At 37.8% G+C, this 16,784-nt stretch overlaps 1 long non-coding RNA gene and 3 other non-coding genes across 4 annotated transcripts in view; all 4 read left to right on the top strand.

Annotated features, from left to right (window-relative positions):
• The window catches only part of LOC107137754, a 164,667-nt gene that overhangs the window by 69,168 nt on the left and 78,715 nt on the right, over positions 1–16,784 (top strand). Inside the window, exons 13-17 of the long non-coding RNA XR_001502918.2 lie at positions 10,098–10,273; positions 12,986–13,093; positions 13,484–13,528; positions 14,858–14,939; positions 15,924–16,036. This is a non-coding gene — a long non-coding RNA (uncharacterized LOC107137754). The remainder of the gene's footprint in view (positions 1–10,097; positions 10,274–12,985; positions 13,094–13,483; positions 13,529–14,857; positions 14,940–15,923; positions 16,037–16,784) is intronic.
• Positions 9,046–9,112, top strand: LOC125613403. Its single transcript, XR_007343983.1, has one exon. It is a non-coding gene; the product is annotated as a small nucleolar RNA SNORD115 (small nucleolar RNA).
• On the top strand, positions 13,156–13,235 carry LOC125613401. Its single transcript, XR_007343981.1, has one exon. It is a non-coding gene; the product is annotated as a small nucleolar RNA SNORD115 (small nucleolar RNA).
• On the top strand, positions 16,055–16,134 carry LOC125613404. Its single transcript, XR_007343984.1, has one exon. It is a non-coding gene; the product is annotated as a small nucleolar RNA SNORD115 (small nucleolar RNA).

Consider the following 16,784-nt stretch of genomic DNA (forward strand, 5'->3'; position numbering starts at 1 on the left):
ATTAAAGGGGAAAAGGATTGTGGTGCAATGGAGTTTATTTTAATTTTAATGAAATGTTGAGGCTGTGACTAGTTACACGTTCTAATTCTACTTACAAAAACAAACATAGGAGGGACTGAAAAAGAACTATGAAGAACAAAATATAAGAGTAAGCCAAGGGGGCTGGGGTTGTGGCTCAGAGGTAAAGCACTCACCTAACGAGGTACTGGGTTCAATTCTCAGCACCACATAAAAAATAAATAACTAAAATAAAGGTATTGTATCCAACTACAACTAAATTTTTTAAAAGAGTAAGCCAGAAAGAATTATCAAAGAACAAAACAGTAGAACTGATAAAGAATTAAGAACAGCAGAGCATCAGAATAAACTTAATATAACTGTAGACAACAATTGAATGTCTGCTGAATGTTTCCTTAAATTGGGTAATGTATTATAACTGTATTTTTAATTAAATAAATAGTGTTAAAAATTCTCTACATCTTGGTAGTCATTTACTAGTTACCAGCAAGTATTCAGGGTAATTGCTTTGTTCAACAACAAAATCAGTTAGTCCATGAGTTGGCATGTTGTTTTACTCTTGATTATTTTCCTCCCAACACTAAAAATGATGCCAGTTGTTCTTCATCTGGCTTTTTAAAAAATATAGATGGTAACATCATCTGGCTAATGGAAATCTTTGGTTTACATATAAAAGATAGTAACATGTTTGGGGAGAGAGTATGCCTAGTACTGTATGTAGTCTTTTGGAAAATAAGAACATATACTAGTTTACAAATTATGTAATACCATGTGAGCAAATGCATGCATGTTATGTAGAAACTATTGTGGAAGAAATAACTAGGCATCATGAACTTGGTCACTTGAAGTTATCCCAGAGTCCTGTACTGAATCTGTTTAAACTCCAGTTCACTTAAGCACCAGGGTTTAAAGATGTTATCACTGTCAAGAGTCTTCAGTACCAATAGGAGCAATAGGTGTATGCATAGGGAGTGCAGTGACTTCAGTCAATGGTTAGATCATATCTTGTCCTGGAAAATATAATAACATATGAGAGTTCTTAAATGAAGAGTGACAAGCCTTAGCTTTTTCTGGGATATTTAACTTGGGCTTGAGAAATGAAAGTTGGTTTTTTTTGTTTTGTTTTGGTTTTTTTTTTTTTTTTTTGAGATTTTGTTTCTCCCTCTTCTAACTATCTGCTTGTAAAAGAAAAACTTTCTGATTTTTTCAGCCTGATTAAGGTATTTCTCTTAATACACCTGTATTGTTAGAGTTAATAGCATGGATTTTTTCTCACCATGTGTTTCAGAATGTGCAGCTGGAAATAAAAAATCATAAGATGTCTTAGAGTTCAGTGTGCCTTTGATGACTGAGAAAAGTCCAGGTGGAACATCTGCCAAGAAATGACTGGCCTCTGAGATTATTGCATTCATTATTTGAGAAAATGTTTGTGAGTGATCAAATTATTCTTCTCAATGAGTGACTGACCTCATTGATGGTAACATCATCAACAAAAAACTTGCCCTTTTACATGAACTTCTTTTGCTTGAAGCTGGAAATTTTATGATTCATTTGCACCATCTCTTCTAGCAGATATTGACTTAGATCTATGCATACAAGTAGATAATTTATCTGTGTTATACATTTTCAGGTTACTAATATGTGTATATCTATGGATAATTGAGGAAATACAATTGAATTGAATAGAGCCAGACTCAATTTTGACGTTAGGGTATTTATGTTTTTTTTTTTAGGGGCGGGGAGGATTGGTTCATTCTTTTTTAATTTTTTATGGTTCTTTTTAGTTATACATGAAAGTAGAATGGGTTTTGACATATCATACATATATGGAGTATAACTTCCCATTTTTTTGGTTGTACATGATGTGGAGTTAAACTGGTTGTGTATTCATATATGAACATAGGAATATTATGTCAAATTTATTCTATTAATTTTCCTATTTCCAAACCCCTTCTCTTCCCCTGACTCCCCCTGTCCAATCTTGTGAACCTCCACTCCTAGCTCCCCCACCTGCCCACCTATTGTGAGTCAGCATCCATCCACATATTAGAGAGAATATTTGACTTTTAATTTTTTGAGATTGACTTATTTCATTTAACATGATAGTCTCCAGTTCCATCCATTTACTGGCAAATGCCATAATTTCATTCTTTATGGCTGGGTAATATTTCATTTTGTATATTACTACATTTTCTTTATCCATTCATCTGTTGAATGGCACCTAGGTTGGTTCCATAGCTTAGGTATTGTGAATTGATATGTCTATATCACCATAGTATGCTGATTTTAATTAAGTCTTTGGGGTATATACTGTGGGGTGGGATACACTGGGTTGAATGGTGGTTCCATTCCATGTTTTCTGAGGAATTCACATACTGCTTTCCAGAGTGGTTGCACCAATTTGCAGTCCCAACAACAATGTATGAGTATGTAAGGTATATATGTTGCCTTTGATACACGAAACTGAATAAAATTATGGGTAATCTGATGTTTTATTTCTAGAAAAATAGTTTCAAGTGCAACGAATAGATTCATTAAAGGTAGTGCATAATTACATATGATGCCAGTTCTACTGATGTGGATGACTTGAAAATTTAGGTAAAGGGTATTGAAGAGTATGTTCCATTTTTGTGGAATATGTCATGAAAGTTCTCTAAACAAAAAAACCTGTGTTTTTCATTATTGTTTCTGGTCTTGCACTTGACAATATTTTCACTATAATGAAAATTCAAGATTCATTAATATGCTTGGCAATGAATCTTGAACTTGAATAATTTGAGAAGCAAACTAATTAACTGAATGTCAGCTCATAAGTCCTGTGATTCCATTATTTGACATATAATACAGAAAGTATATGCTATGAGTGATGTCAATTGCCTTGGCAATTCTTAGGTTCACCAAATCACAACATGCATTTAAGTTTTTCTTCTAAACTAAAAAATGTAATTGACACAAATATGTGTACATATTTATGGGGCATAGTAGGGAGGAAGAAATCATTCTAGTGTTAAATATAAGTTCATTTTCTTTTCTTTTTTTAAGAGAGAGAGAATTTTTTAATATTTATTTTTCAGTTTTCAGTGGACACAACATCTTTATTTTATTTTTTAATGTGGTGCTGAGGATTGAACCCAGTGCCCAGCGCATGCCAGGTGAGCACGTTACCACTTGAGCCACATCCCTAGCCCTAAGTTCATCTTCTTAATGAGTTATTACCCTACTTGATGACATCTTCGTAAGAAAAATGTCACTTTTCCATGAACGTTAATTGAAATAATATTCAGATATTTCTGAGTCATAGTAAGTGTCCCAAATATGTGATTTTATTTTATTATAATTATAGAAGTAGATAATTTGATGTAACCCTACTATAATATTTTTATTTTGCTCTAGTTTTATGATGTGTCATCATTGATAATGACTCACAATATAAAAACAATGGAATATCTGTCATGACTTGGAAATTCTTTTATATGGGTTGCTCAAGAAGCCTGAAAATTATATTATAAGTCCAAGTGGTTTGACTGAATTTTAGATCTGGAGATAATCTAACTCTCCATCTCTCTATATATCTATTTATCTATACATCCACTTCCTACTTTTGGTGCCAGGTATTAAAACCAGGGCCTTACACATGCAAAGCATCTATTGTTATAAGGAGAATTAAGTCCCAACCACACTCCTTTAAAAAATATCTACTAAATGTTTTATTTTCTTTAAATCAGAGTTATTTCAAAACCAAACTCATTATGGAGTCTTCCCTGTTCTTTTTAAATTGAAAGATAATGTTTGTGCATATTTATCAGATACAGTGTAATGTTTTGATTCATGTATTTATTGAGTAGTGATCAACTAAGGGTAATTAGCTTATCTATTACCTTAAACTTTGGTCATTTCTTTATGGTGAGTACAGTCAAATTCTTCTCTTATATTTTGAGATATATAGGCTTTATTATTAATTATATTCACCCTACTGTGCCATAGAACACCAGAATTCATATATGGTTCCAAGAGTGTCATTTTATATAATATTCCATATGAAATGGACCATGAAAATATTCCTGATATATCTTCTTTTTTAAAAATATTTTTTAGTTATAGTTGGGCACAGTACCTTTATTTTGTTTACTTTTATGTGGTGCTGAGGATTGAACCCAGCACCTTGCACGTGCTAGATAAGCGCTGTACTGCTGAGCCACAACCCCAGCCCCTGATATGTCTTCTTGAAGAGACAGTCCAAGAATGAGCAACAAGATGCTCTGTGTCTACATGATACCACATGAAAGTGTCTCCAAAAATCAAGAAACCTATATGGTCTGTCCTTGTGTTTAGTGAATCAGTGTTCCACAGCCTCCATAATGGGTCACATATGCAAGAATGATCATATCTGTTCATTAAGGAAAAGCATATGTGAGCCATAACTTGTATAAGCCATATAAGGAAAGTAATATTTAGTTTATAAACCTGTCTTACTCCTCTCCACTTACATTAAAAACTGAGAAGAAAAAGAGACCTTTGGCTTGGTGGCAAATTATATGACATTAGCATAGAACACACCAGAACCCCAATTCATTTTATCACACAGCTTCATAAAACCTGCCTGGTAAATGTATTCAAGTCAAAATGAATGTGTGGACAGTGCAAGAGTTTAGTTTGGTGATATGCATGTTATATTGTCTTGAAGAGAGATAATTACATTAAAAAATGTGCTAAATTGAACTATTCTGAGACCCAGGCTTGATAAGAATTGTAAGGTCAGAAGTCAGAATTTAGTGTGGGGTAGTTTGATATCAGGCTTAAGAAAGTGAAACTCTAGTGTGGAACTTTGTTGCCCAACACTATGTACTTCTAACTGAATGACAAATTCTCATTCCTTAAGATTTATTTCAGTGATTAATAAATCTTATATATTTTAGTATATTAAGGGTTCATTTTGTGGGATCTTTTATTACATTGTGTCTTTCAATAATACATGCAGCCAAGAGGAAAACTCTTGCACTGAAAAGAGGCTAGTGGCTATCTATATAGTCAAATATATTTCAAAAGACCTTCAGATCAGTGCAAATTCATCCTTAAGGCAATTATATTTACTCATTCAAGGAACTTTACTATCAATATGAGGTTGTCTTTAGAAATTAATTAGTGACCTACTTGGTGTGATCCTATGACAGAATCTTCACTTTGTACCTCATTTTGATAGGATTAAAAACCGAGGAAAACTGAGCTTGGGGGTACATGCCCATAATCCTAATTATTCAGGATGCTGAGATAGGATGATTGCAGGTTCTAATTCAGCCTCAACCTCAGCCTCAGTCACTTAATGAGACCTTCTCTCAAAAAAAAAAAAAAATAGAGAGTCAAGGAGGTACCTCAGTGGCAGAGTACTTGCCTACCATACTCAAAACCCTGGATTAAATTCAATAAGTAACATCACAAAAACAGAGCAACACAGAAATGCTCTAAATGGGGATGACTATGTCTACCACTGTTTAGATCTAAAGAATGCCACACTACATGTATGATACTGTGATTCATATCTGACATGCACGTGCACACACACACACACACACGCATGCACGCATACCCACTAATTCAGGAAAACTTTGGTTTCCTGGTACCTAGTACCATATTTAATACTCATTTTGATCTTCATTACTACTAGAAGAATTTTTCAATTACAGTTTTACAAATTTACAAAGGTGTTATGTGGCTTTTGAAAGACCCTATTAATGAGTATGAAAATAACTGGAAGACTTATTAATGAAGGTGAAAATCTTAGATTCAGGGGTTTGTTTGCCTGTGACATAATTGAATAGACTAAAGAGCAAAATTTACCTGAATTTCAGATTTGAATACCACATAACTCCATTAATTTTAATATAATGAAAGTGTGTGGTACGGATGGTATCCATTTTTTTCTGATATGGCCTTTGAGTAAACCAGGATAAAAAAATTCAGGCTAATTACTACTTTAGGAGTCATTGACTGACTTTACAACCCTCATATGAGAAAAACTTCAATTTTCCTAAAATTTCATTGAAATAATATTGAAACATTGTGAAACAATATTGAGTCACAGACTCATACCTGTGACACAGTGTGGTGTGGCATTATTTGTATCTAAACACTGGTAAACATAGTTATACCCATTTGTAGTGTTTTTGTGTTGCTCTGGTTTTGTGTATTTGAAGGTTATTGGTGAAAATTCATCAATAAAAGACAATAACATTTTAGCTACAGTTTATAATTTTCTATATATGGATTGTTCAACACGTAAACAAATCCAATCCCCAGTGGCCTAATATCTCATTTCAAGATCCTTACTTTTACAGTTTCAGGAATATAATTTTAAGAGAGTTCAAATGTACTGTGTCTTGCTAATTATTATTTACATGGATTCTTTTAAAATATAGACAAGTGATGATCGGTGAGATGATCACATCTCAGTGTGACACCTACTGACTGATTATCTAAAGTTAACACATCTATATGTATTGCACTTATTGTGTTTGTTGAATCAATGATCCATAGCATAGGTAATGGCTCAGTTTTTGAGCACTGACCATTGCATTTAATTAATAAAAAGTACACATACATCATATACTCAATAACATTCAATTCACTCTTAGTCAGACATGGTGGCGCATACCTATAATACCAGTGATTCATAAAGCTGAGGCAGGAAAATCACAAGTTTGAGGTCAGCCTCAGCAATTTAGTGAGGCCCTAAGCAACATAGTGAGACCTTGTCTTAAACCAAAAATGAAACATAAAAAAAGAACGCTAAGGATGTGGGTCAGTGCCTGCTGGATTCAATCACCAGCCCCTGTCCCAAATATAATTCACCCTCTTAAAAAATATCCTATTCCTGTCCTCTTAGATAATGACTCTGAGGGAAAAGTACTTTTGCCTTCTGCAATAAAAGTCAGCCAAATGTTCTGAACTGAATGTGCATGAACTCTAGCCCACCTTAACACCAAGAAGGCACGAACTATCTCTGCTGCATTTTTAGGTAATGTGTAGATGTATACATGAGGAGGGAGTGCCATTACTTCAATCAATGTTGAGAATTTATGCAATCTCAAAGGCAGAAGATCACATAAAAATCATGGCCCATAGAAACATGTTGGCAACTATCCTCAGTGAAAGTTGTTAGATATGAATTTGGGCACCCTTTTTTTTATTCTAGATTTTATTTTGGGCATGAGAAAACAAAATACCTGAGATAAACTTGTGTGACTAAACCAAAATATATGCTTATAAGTGGAGAACAAATGCTAATCTATTAAGCTTTGTTCCAGTGACCTATAATTCTATTCATAGCTCTCTTCCTCTCATTGCATCTTACAGTAAATTTACAGAAAGAGTTACACTTTCCACTAATATGATGTGAGTGCCATCCTTTGGTCATAAATATATTCCAAATAGACCATCCAACTAGTGAAGAGTCTCTCCAAGTAAGTAAGGTCTACTCATTTGGTCAATCTGAATATTGATATATATTCTTTTTTTAAAAAAAAAAATATTTATTTTTTAGTTGTAGTTGGACACAACACCTTTGTTTTATTTATTTATTTTTATGTGGTGGTGAGGATCAAACCCAGGGCTTCGCATTCACTAAGCAAACATTCTATTGCTGAGCCACAACCCCAGCCCCTTGATATGTATATTTATTGAGTGGCTGCTCTACTTAACCAAAGATAAAATCTTTAATCATTACCTAACTTTGATGTGCCTGAAAGTTATGGAATTTTTTTTATTGATAGACCAATGTTCAATATTCATTTATTTTTTATAAGAAACTACACCAAAATTTGTATAATATAAGCTATAATCCTAAGAGTTTCATTCTGCCTTTGATATACTGCATAAATATTGAAAATTTAAGGATTCTAACAACAAAAATGAAAATGTGAGACTTTATATTACAAGTTACAATAGTAACTTGATATTTCCATTATGCCTCAAATTAATTTTATTGATGAGGCAATTCATACATGAGTTTCAGTTGCTTAATAGAATGTGAATGTTTTAATTTTAGAATAATGAAAGTTGATGCAATGAATGATAAATGCTGCTTGAAAACCAATGTTATTCAGAGTTGTTGATACCTAGTTATAGACCATGACATAGTTGTACCTTCAATTGTATCCTTTTAGACTTCAAATGAAGTTGAACATGCAAAATATTAGTGCTGTGTCCCAAACATATATATAAGGAAAATAGGATAAATGAAATGCTCTATAATTTGACTAACATAAGAGCAGTTCCACAAAGATAAGATCTCTGTATTATGTGTCACTTATGCATTGGTTGATATTAGGCTACAACCTCCATAACAGGACATTTTTAAAGTAAATACCACCCATCAAGGAAAACATTAAACTACTCATACCTCATGAGAGGTAGACATACATTTGACACTAGCACAGAAGCTCAAAGTGGAGAAAACAGCTTTGACCTGATGAAATGAGGGATCAATATGAGATGAATGTTTAAACAAGAATACACTGAAATTCATTACATAAATGGAAACATAGTAGCCAGTGTGGAGGCCCATGCCTATAATCCCAGTGACTTGGAGGGCTGAAGCAGGAGGATCACAAGTTTAATGCCAGTCTCGGCAACTTAGTGAGGCCTTGACTCAAAATTAATTTTTTAAAAAAGGGGCTGGGGGGCTGGGGATGTGGCTCAAGCGGTACTGTGCTCACCTGGCATGCGTGGGGTGCTGGGCTCAATTCTCAGCACCACATAAAAATAAAATAAAGATGTTGTGTCCACCGAAAAAACTAAAAAACTAATAGTAAAAAATTCTCTCTCTCTCTCTCTCTCTCTTTCTCTCTCTCTCTTAAAAAAATCAAGGGGGGGGTGTGCTGGGGATATAGCTCAGTGGCAAAGTACCCTGGGTTCAAACTCAAACTCCAGTACCAAATAAAAGAAGAAACATGACTTTTGAATAACCAAGGATAAGCATGTCCAGGTCAAAGAGAATGCATGTGGATAAAGGAGGAACCTTGGGCTGAGTAGATGATGTTAATTTATATTGTTTTAAAAAGAGGTAATGACTTTAAAATAATGCTAAATAGGATTACACAAAAGAGCAGACTAAGTGAATATTCTGAAAGAGGATATTGGAATGAATATTTTCACACTCAGGGCAAGTGAATTTGAAAGGAACCTCCAGATATTCAGAGGACCTCTTTCCAGGTGATCTAAATGAACCAATAAAACTCATTCAGAAGAATCGGTGTATACCCAAGAAACTAGAACTCCAAAAATATTTGCTGCCCCTCACTCATCTCATTTTCACTAATTATGCTGACTTTTAGTGAGATGGGCTACCAAGATTGGCACCACTGCCTCAGTGGTCATAAGTGAGTGGATTTCAGGAGTCATGAGCCATTAAGCTATGGAGTTGAAAGTCATGAAGGCCACCTTTAGGGCCATAAGGATGGATTCATTAGACAACCTGAATCACAACGTGGGGATAAATTCTGATTAATAGACATAATTTCTGTACCTCACCCCACGTATTACTTTAAATAATAACCTGCAATGGTGAAGGAAGTCAAGAGAAAATTGGTTTCTTCACAAAAACACATGGCAAGCATTACCCTCCTAAGTGTAGGTTTCGGTCCGCCCAATACTGCCACTAGGTCTGAGTGGGGCAAAGGGAAATTAGGAGATCATCAGTGTCTTGAAAGAACTTTTGCCCATGGTGGATCCAGTCCTCAGAGATGAGGTACTAAGATTCAGGAATTGGCCCTACACACAGCCATGATTAGGCAGATTGTGTTGAGAAGTGGGGTAGGTAATGGTCGTCATGAAGCATAAAGGGGTGGAGGTAATGTTGAATCAATTGGTTGAGGTTGAGAAAGATGCTATAGGAAGGGCCTCACCCTCCAAGAAAACACTTTGTGTGTCCACATTCTCTGAGTCAAGATCAAGCATCCCTCTGAAAATAGCCCTTATACTTGGAGTGACCCAAGGCAATGTGCTGGTCAGGAAGAAATATGAATTTTGGCTAAATTCCTCATGATGATGTTAAGACTGATTCTGAACCATGGGTTCCTCCACAGGCTAGAAGAATCTTATTTCAGGTGAAGGAAGAAACATTCATCATGGTTTCCATATTTTGGCTTTGCTCTGTGTCTGAGATGTGTACAGAAAATAGATGAGGATGATCCCAAGAAAGAAGATGGTTCAGGGGCCACAGCAGAGATTTCTGAGTTCTGTGGTTTGAAATACTACCTAGGTATGAGCACTATTCATTGAATTGGGATATCAGATTTGAGAATGTGGAGATGCACAAGAATACCTTTCAGTGTACATAGAATCATTGGAAGAGAACCATGTATACTAGACTTGGTATGAGACAGAGGCCAGACAGATGAACAATGACAGATAAACAATCAGGCCTCTATTCAAAATCTCTTATTACAAAGACTTTTCCTGGTGGGCTGGGGCTGTGGCTCAGAGATAGCACACTTGCCTGGCATGTGTGGAGCACTGAGTTCAATTCTCAGTACCACATATAAATAAATAAAATAAAGGTCTATCAACAACTAAAAAAAATTTTTTTTAAACTTTTCCTGAACCCCCAATCTTCCAATGTATGAAATCTGTCTCCTTCCCATTCTTAACCAGATCAATCATGAATGCCAGCTATGAGGCAATGCCAAGAGATACTAAAGAGTCTTCCAAATTAAAGAAACTCCTTAAAGGAATTATCATAATATCCGAACATTTTTTCCTGAAAGACTGAGCCATTCTTTGTTCACACCTATGCCTTCTCTCTCAATCTAAGTTGTATCTTGCACCTGAAGGTGAAACATTCCATATCCCATTTCTTTCCCCAATAAAGATCTGCCCAAAATTCATACTTATATGATACAGATTCCTTTCAATATGCACCTTCTCAAAAGTTTATATCTCCTGTATCAGATTATGCTATGACACATGGTATGGCAATGAGGGCATAAGAGTCAAACAAAACCAGAAAAGGCTCCAACTGTGCAAAAGTTACATGCTCTGGTATGCTGGTGAAAACCAGCATCCAAATTAGGTCACTTTTTAGATTACCTCATCACCTCCCTCCATTGGGAAAATACATAGAACAAACACAGCTAAAAGAAATCATATTCACTTGTAAAAAATGGTACTCTTATAGGCTGAATTTGTAGCTCAGGGGTATGATGATGGCCTAGCATGCATTATTAGCATATGGGTTTGATCCACAGCACAGAAAAACAAAAACAAGATAGTTCTACATCTTACACACACAAAAAAACCCCCTAATTTTATATTTATATGAACTAAAGTGAAAAGTAGAACATGGTACACGTCAACAAATATAACTAATTCTTAATTTTATAGCCAAAAAAGTAGTGTAGCAATGAGAAATATACAAACTCTTAGTAAGAAAATAAGACCATAAGAAAAATTATCCTCAATAAGACAAATGCTTAAAACCATAGAATGAGACAGAGAGTCAGGTTCAAGTAATATGCTGAAAGAAAATAACAAGAGAACTCAAGCATCACTATGTCCCTCTAGGGGCAGCCACACTGGGGGCAATAGACCTGGAAGTCCCACCAGGAATCCCAGGTGGTCCAAGCTGGTGGAGATGCTCCTCAATCAGGCACAAAAGTTCCAAGCTCAGGGTACTTGCTACTCTTCCCACAAGAAAGTTCCAGGGCTACCTCTTACTCAGCTCCTTTGCCCTCCTTTTGCTTTCCAAGGAGACCAGCAGAGGAGGCTGGCCCCTCTTCCTCCACAGGCAAAGTTGAGCAGATGACTGGGGTTATGGGGCTGAATCACTACTGCAGGGGAGAGCAAAGGGTGAAGCCAGGAGGCAAAGGTGGAGGCCTCAAGCCAAGGTGAAGACAACCCTGAGATCCTTTGTCCAGGAAGGAAGCCATTTGGGGATCTCCTTGCTCCAGGTCACCTTCCCTTCTTGAGGAGCAATGGTGACAGGATAGATGCTCATCAGAGAAGTTGAAGTTAAGGGCAGAGCTCCCTGGAACCCAGGTCTCCGTTATTCCTGGGCCAGAGGAGGGACTAGTTGGCTACAGGGTTCCATTGGCTTCATGGCAATGCTGTGTGCCTATGGAGCATCAGGCCCCCGGGGTTTGGGAGGATGAAGGGCATGAACGGGCTTCCCGCTGATGGGAAGGACTGGCCAACTTCTAGAGTGCCAGGGCATCCAGGGAGCACAGCATGGTAGCAATCAAGGATGATGAGGGGGCTCGGGGACTGCTGAACATGCAGGAGACCTAGCTTGGACTCCTGTATCCTCTCCATGTCTCTCCTTCAAGCCTGCTTTTGTTTAGAGCCTTATCACTGGCATTTCCGGGTGCCAGGGCATTATCCTAAGGGTACCCCAAGAAGGTGTGTGGTCAAAAGTCTCCCAGAAAAAGGGACTGTTGTTCTTTGGAGACCCAAGCTCAACTCCAGACTGAAAGAATGGGGCCCAGGGGAAGGGTTTAGCTTCCTGGTGGGCTTCCATTGACATAGGGTCTGTGCCTGGGGCCAGGGAGCAACACACTGTAGGGCTGTACCAAGGAAGGAAGTGGCTCCAGGTTATGCAGTTCAGTGTTCTTGGGACTGTGGCAGAAGAGGTGTCTTTTTGGACCCATGCACTCAAAGGAAGGATGTGTGATTCTCCCACATGCTGGCCAATGCACGAAGACTCCTGTAAGGGCAGCTTGATGGTAAGTGTGCTTTGGGCCCAGAGCCTAGTCTAGCTATCAGACCCTGCTGGGACTCCTTGATACAGGAGGGGGCAGTGGAATGCTGAATCCATGGGGTCACAGGCATCTCATCCTGCAGGACTGGTGGTCACAGCTGCAGATAGGGGTCACCTTTGGGGATGGAACACTGGGGTCCATATAGGAAATGACTGTGTGAGTCCGCCCCAAGGCTGGCATCCTTCCCCCTCCTCAGCTGTTTTCCTCTTTCCACCCAGGTCATGCTCCCGACAGAAAGAACGACTTGATCCTCCTGGCAGCAGCCTAGCCCTGACTTTGCCAATCCTCAAGGCCCCTTGGCACACTGACCTGGCGTATCCATCTTGGTAAGCCAATCCAGGTGCCAGTGCCAGTGAGAGGATGTATGGGGAGAGGACCATCTAGGTTTGGGTTGATGATGAAACCTTTATTGTCTTGAAAAGAGATGAAGACATAAAAATCATGCTCAATAGGATTATGATGAAGCCCAGGTTAGGGGACATTGGTGGAAAAGGATCTGGGTATTCCTATGTCCCTCTTAAAGAGAGTGGTCACAATGGGGGCCATAGACCTGAAGGCCCCACCAGGCATCCCAGAAGGCCTAAGCCTTTGGAGGTGCTCTTCATTCAGGCCCCAAAACTCCATACTCAGAAAGTGGGCACTGGCTACTCTGGGCACATGACAAGTCCCAGAGCCAAGCTTTTGCTCAGCTCCTTTGTCCTCCTTTTCCCTTCCAGTGAGAGAAGCAAAGCAGATGGATGCCTCTGACAGGCCAGGCACAGGTGAGCAGATGGCCAGGGTCATGGGGCTATATTACTGCTGCTAGGAGGAATGAAGTGTGAAGCCTGGGTCAAAATCAGTGGAGGCCTTTACCATGGCCACTGGCTACCCTGAGATGCCTCCAGGAGGGTTGCCATTTGGGGATTTCCCTGCTAAAGGTCACTTTCTCTTCTTGACCCTTCATGGTGATTGGGCAGAGGCTAATCATAGATGTTCATGTGAAGGGATGGACAAGTATGTTCCCAATCAGGCAACTTCAGTCACTGGGCCAGAGGAGGGACTTGTTGGCTACAGGTCACTGCCACTAGTTTCATGGCAGCAGTATGTGCCTATGGGGCATCTGTCCCTGGGGGCTGGGAGGATAAAGGCATGAATGAACTTACCCCTGATCAGAGGGACTGGGCAAATTCTGGAGTGCCAGGCATCCAGGGGGACATGCATGATAATGGGCAGGGATGATGAGGGGTGGGGTAAAGGGCATGGTCTGTATTCAATTTATGGGTACAGGAGGAGGTTTAGAGAGATTCCATGGGTTGTAGTACAGAGGCACATGTGGGTGTTTGGCTGTGGTCATGTGCCTTGAATACTTTTGCTGATAGGATGGAAACATGAGCCCAGCAGCAATTGTTCAGCTGCAGCCAATTGCCCTCTTTGATCTCTTATTTGAAGTTCAAGTTAGATCTTTTGTCAAGGTTTTTCCTGTCTTTCTGTGCATGTGTTGTGTTATTATTGTTTTTTTCCCCTTTTATATGTGCATTCTTACTGTCATACTTTGTGTAGGATGTGTCTCCCAATATCTCTTTTTTAATGGTGGAATATTTGGAGGTTTTTTGTTTTATATTTGAGTGACATAAAGTCATCAGTTCTTTCTAGTCTTTTTTAAATAATATTTTTTAAATTTTTTAAAATTGTAGATGAACACAATATCTTCACTTTTATTTATTTTTATGTGGTGCTAGGGATCGAACCCAGGGCCTCACACGTGCAAGGCAAGTGTTCTATCACTGAGCTATAGCCCCAGCCCCCAAATATTTATTTTTTAGCTATAGGTGGACACAATATCTTTATTTTATTTTTATATGGTGCTGAGGATTGAACCCAGTACCTCATTCATGCAAGGTGAGTGCTCTGCCTCTGAGTCACAACCCCAGCCCCAGTTCTTCCTAGTCTTAATGGTTTGATTGGATTGTAACTGTATCTAGTTGAAATGTTCCTGCAAGAAGTAGATTATTAGTTGTCTTCCCTGTAAGTGCTCATCTTCCTTATATATCTTTTTCTTTTTCCTTCTCTCCTTGATGCCTGGCTGCCATAATGGATGTTTACTCATCCAGCTTGCCCTTCTACAGTCAAATTCTTCCTTACCTGTAACTACGTTTAATGGACTGTTTTATCCTTGGAGTGATTATCTGAACTGTGAGTACAAAAACTTTCCCTCCTCTATGTTGCTCTTGACAGGTGGTTTTTTTTTTACAGTGACCCAAATCTGATTAATACAAAAATTGGTACCAAGAAGTTGGGTCTCTGTTGTAACTAACCTGACCATACAGTTCACAATCCTTTGGAGTGAGTTTGCAGAGGAATTTAAAAGGTTTGGAGATAAAGCCTGTAGAAGGTCTCATACATTTTATGAATAGCCTAAAAGGTGACTCAGTTTGGCTCAGAATACCAGAATTCTGATAGAAATGTGACCTGTGTTCATAAGGTTTCATCAGGAAAGGGGAACTTGGTTGGGACTAAATAAAGGCCATTCATGTTATATCTGGCAAAAAAAAAACTTGCCTATAGTTTGCCTGTGTCTTGAGACGTTGTTTGAGCCTGAATTTAAAGATGATGAACAAATTAATTTATGTTACTGACAACATTTTAACCAGGTTTACTGTGAGTTTCCAGGGCAGAACATAGAAATGCAAGATTGTAAAAACTTGAGTTTAGCTAGAAATGTTTGTATAAAACTGAGGCCAAGGAAGATGTGGTTGTTAAAGTGATCACAGCCAATAAAGATTTGCTAATTACTTTACACAGAGATAATAGGAAGATGCCTTGACAGCATCTCAGTAATTTGTAAGACCATATCTATTGCAGGTTCAAGAGTCTTGAAAGAAAAATTCCTTGGAATTTTAGTTTCCTATGAAACTAAAATTTAATAATTTGATGACCAAAACAATGCCAAATTTTCAGCTCCTGAGTATCATGAGACATTACTATTTTCAGAATAATGAAGGTACATGTTAAAAATGATGACAGTTGTTTCTAATATGAAAATGATGCTGACCAGATCTCCAATTCATGAGTTCATTATTGGTTCTCCTCAATGCCTAATTGGCGCACTTGATGGTATCTTCACTTCTCACTGAAATTTTCAGTCCTATTGCTGTTTACCCATTCTTGTCCTCCTAGATAAGGACTACTGAGTAAGAACCTGCTTTGTCAACTCCTGCCACTCAGGTATGCTGCAGTGAATCTAATGAGTCTCCTGTCCCTTTGAACCATGGTTTCAGGATGCCATTCTGGTAGGTGTTTACAAAGCAAAGTGGATATATGTGTGGAGAATATCTTAAGGAGACATGATGATGTAAAAATCATGCTCAATGGGACTATGCTAAGGCTCAAAATAGGCAAAAATCCTGGCAACGAGGTGTAAGAAGTAATTAGATTTGGAGAGGGGTATTCATTTCGGGATAAGAATGAAGAAACTTTGAAGGGTATCTTGTTTTACCTGCCTCTCTTTGTTTCATAGAGAATATTCATATTCCTTTATTCTGATCTTCATATCTTTATTTTTATTACTCATAAATTGGATGTTTTAGCTTATTTTTCCTCCTTGTGTGCTTCAGAATGTTCAACCAGAAAAGAAATGCCATTACATGCATTAGATATGAATTCTTCCATAGTGATTAAAGATTATCAGGTAGACTATTTGACTCTTGAAGTCTGGCCTTTGAAATGATTATAGCCAGGCCTCGTGGCACAAGTCTTGTAGTCCTAGCTACTCAGGAGACTGAGGCAGGAGAATCACTTGAACTCTGGGCAGAATAACAAGACCCCATCTCAAAAAAAGAAAGAGGGTGGGGGGAGGGAGGAAGGAATGAAAGAAAGAAAAGAAGACATTCCATGCATTCATTTATGTAAAATAAATGAGTGATAACCTGTTCTTCCCAATGAGTGACTGATGAACACTCATTAAACTCTTTTCACCTAAACAAAGCATGCTTTGATTTTGATTTGAAGATAGGATGTTTTGTAATTCATTGCAATTAT

This window comes from Marmota marmota, unplaced genomic scaffold, assembly GCF_001458135.2.
Source record: "Marmota marmota marmota unplaced genomic scaffold, marMar, whole genome shotgun sequence".
Lineage (NCBI taxonomy): Eukaryota > Metazoa > Chordata > Mammalia > Rodentia > Sciuridae > Marmota > Marmota marmota.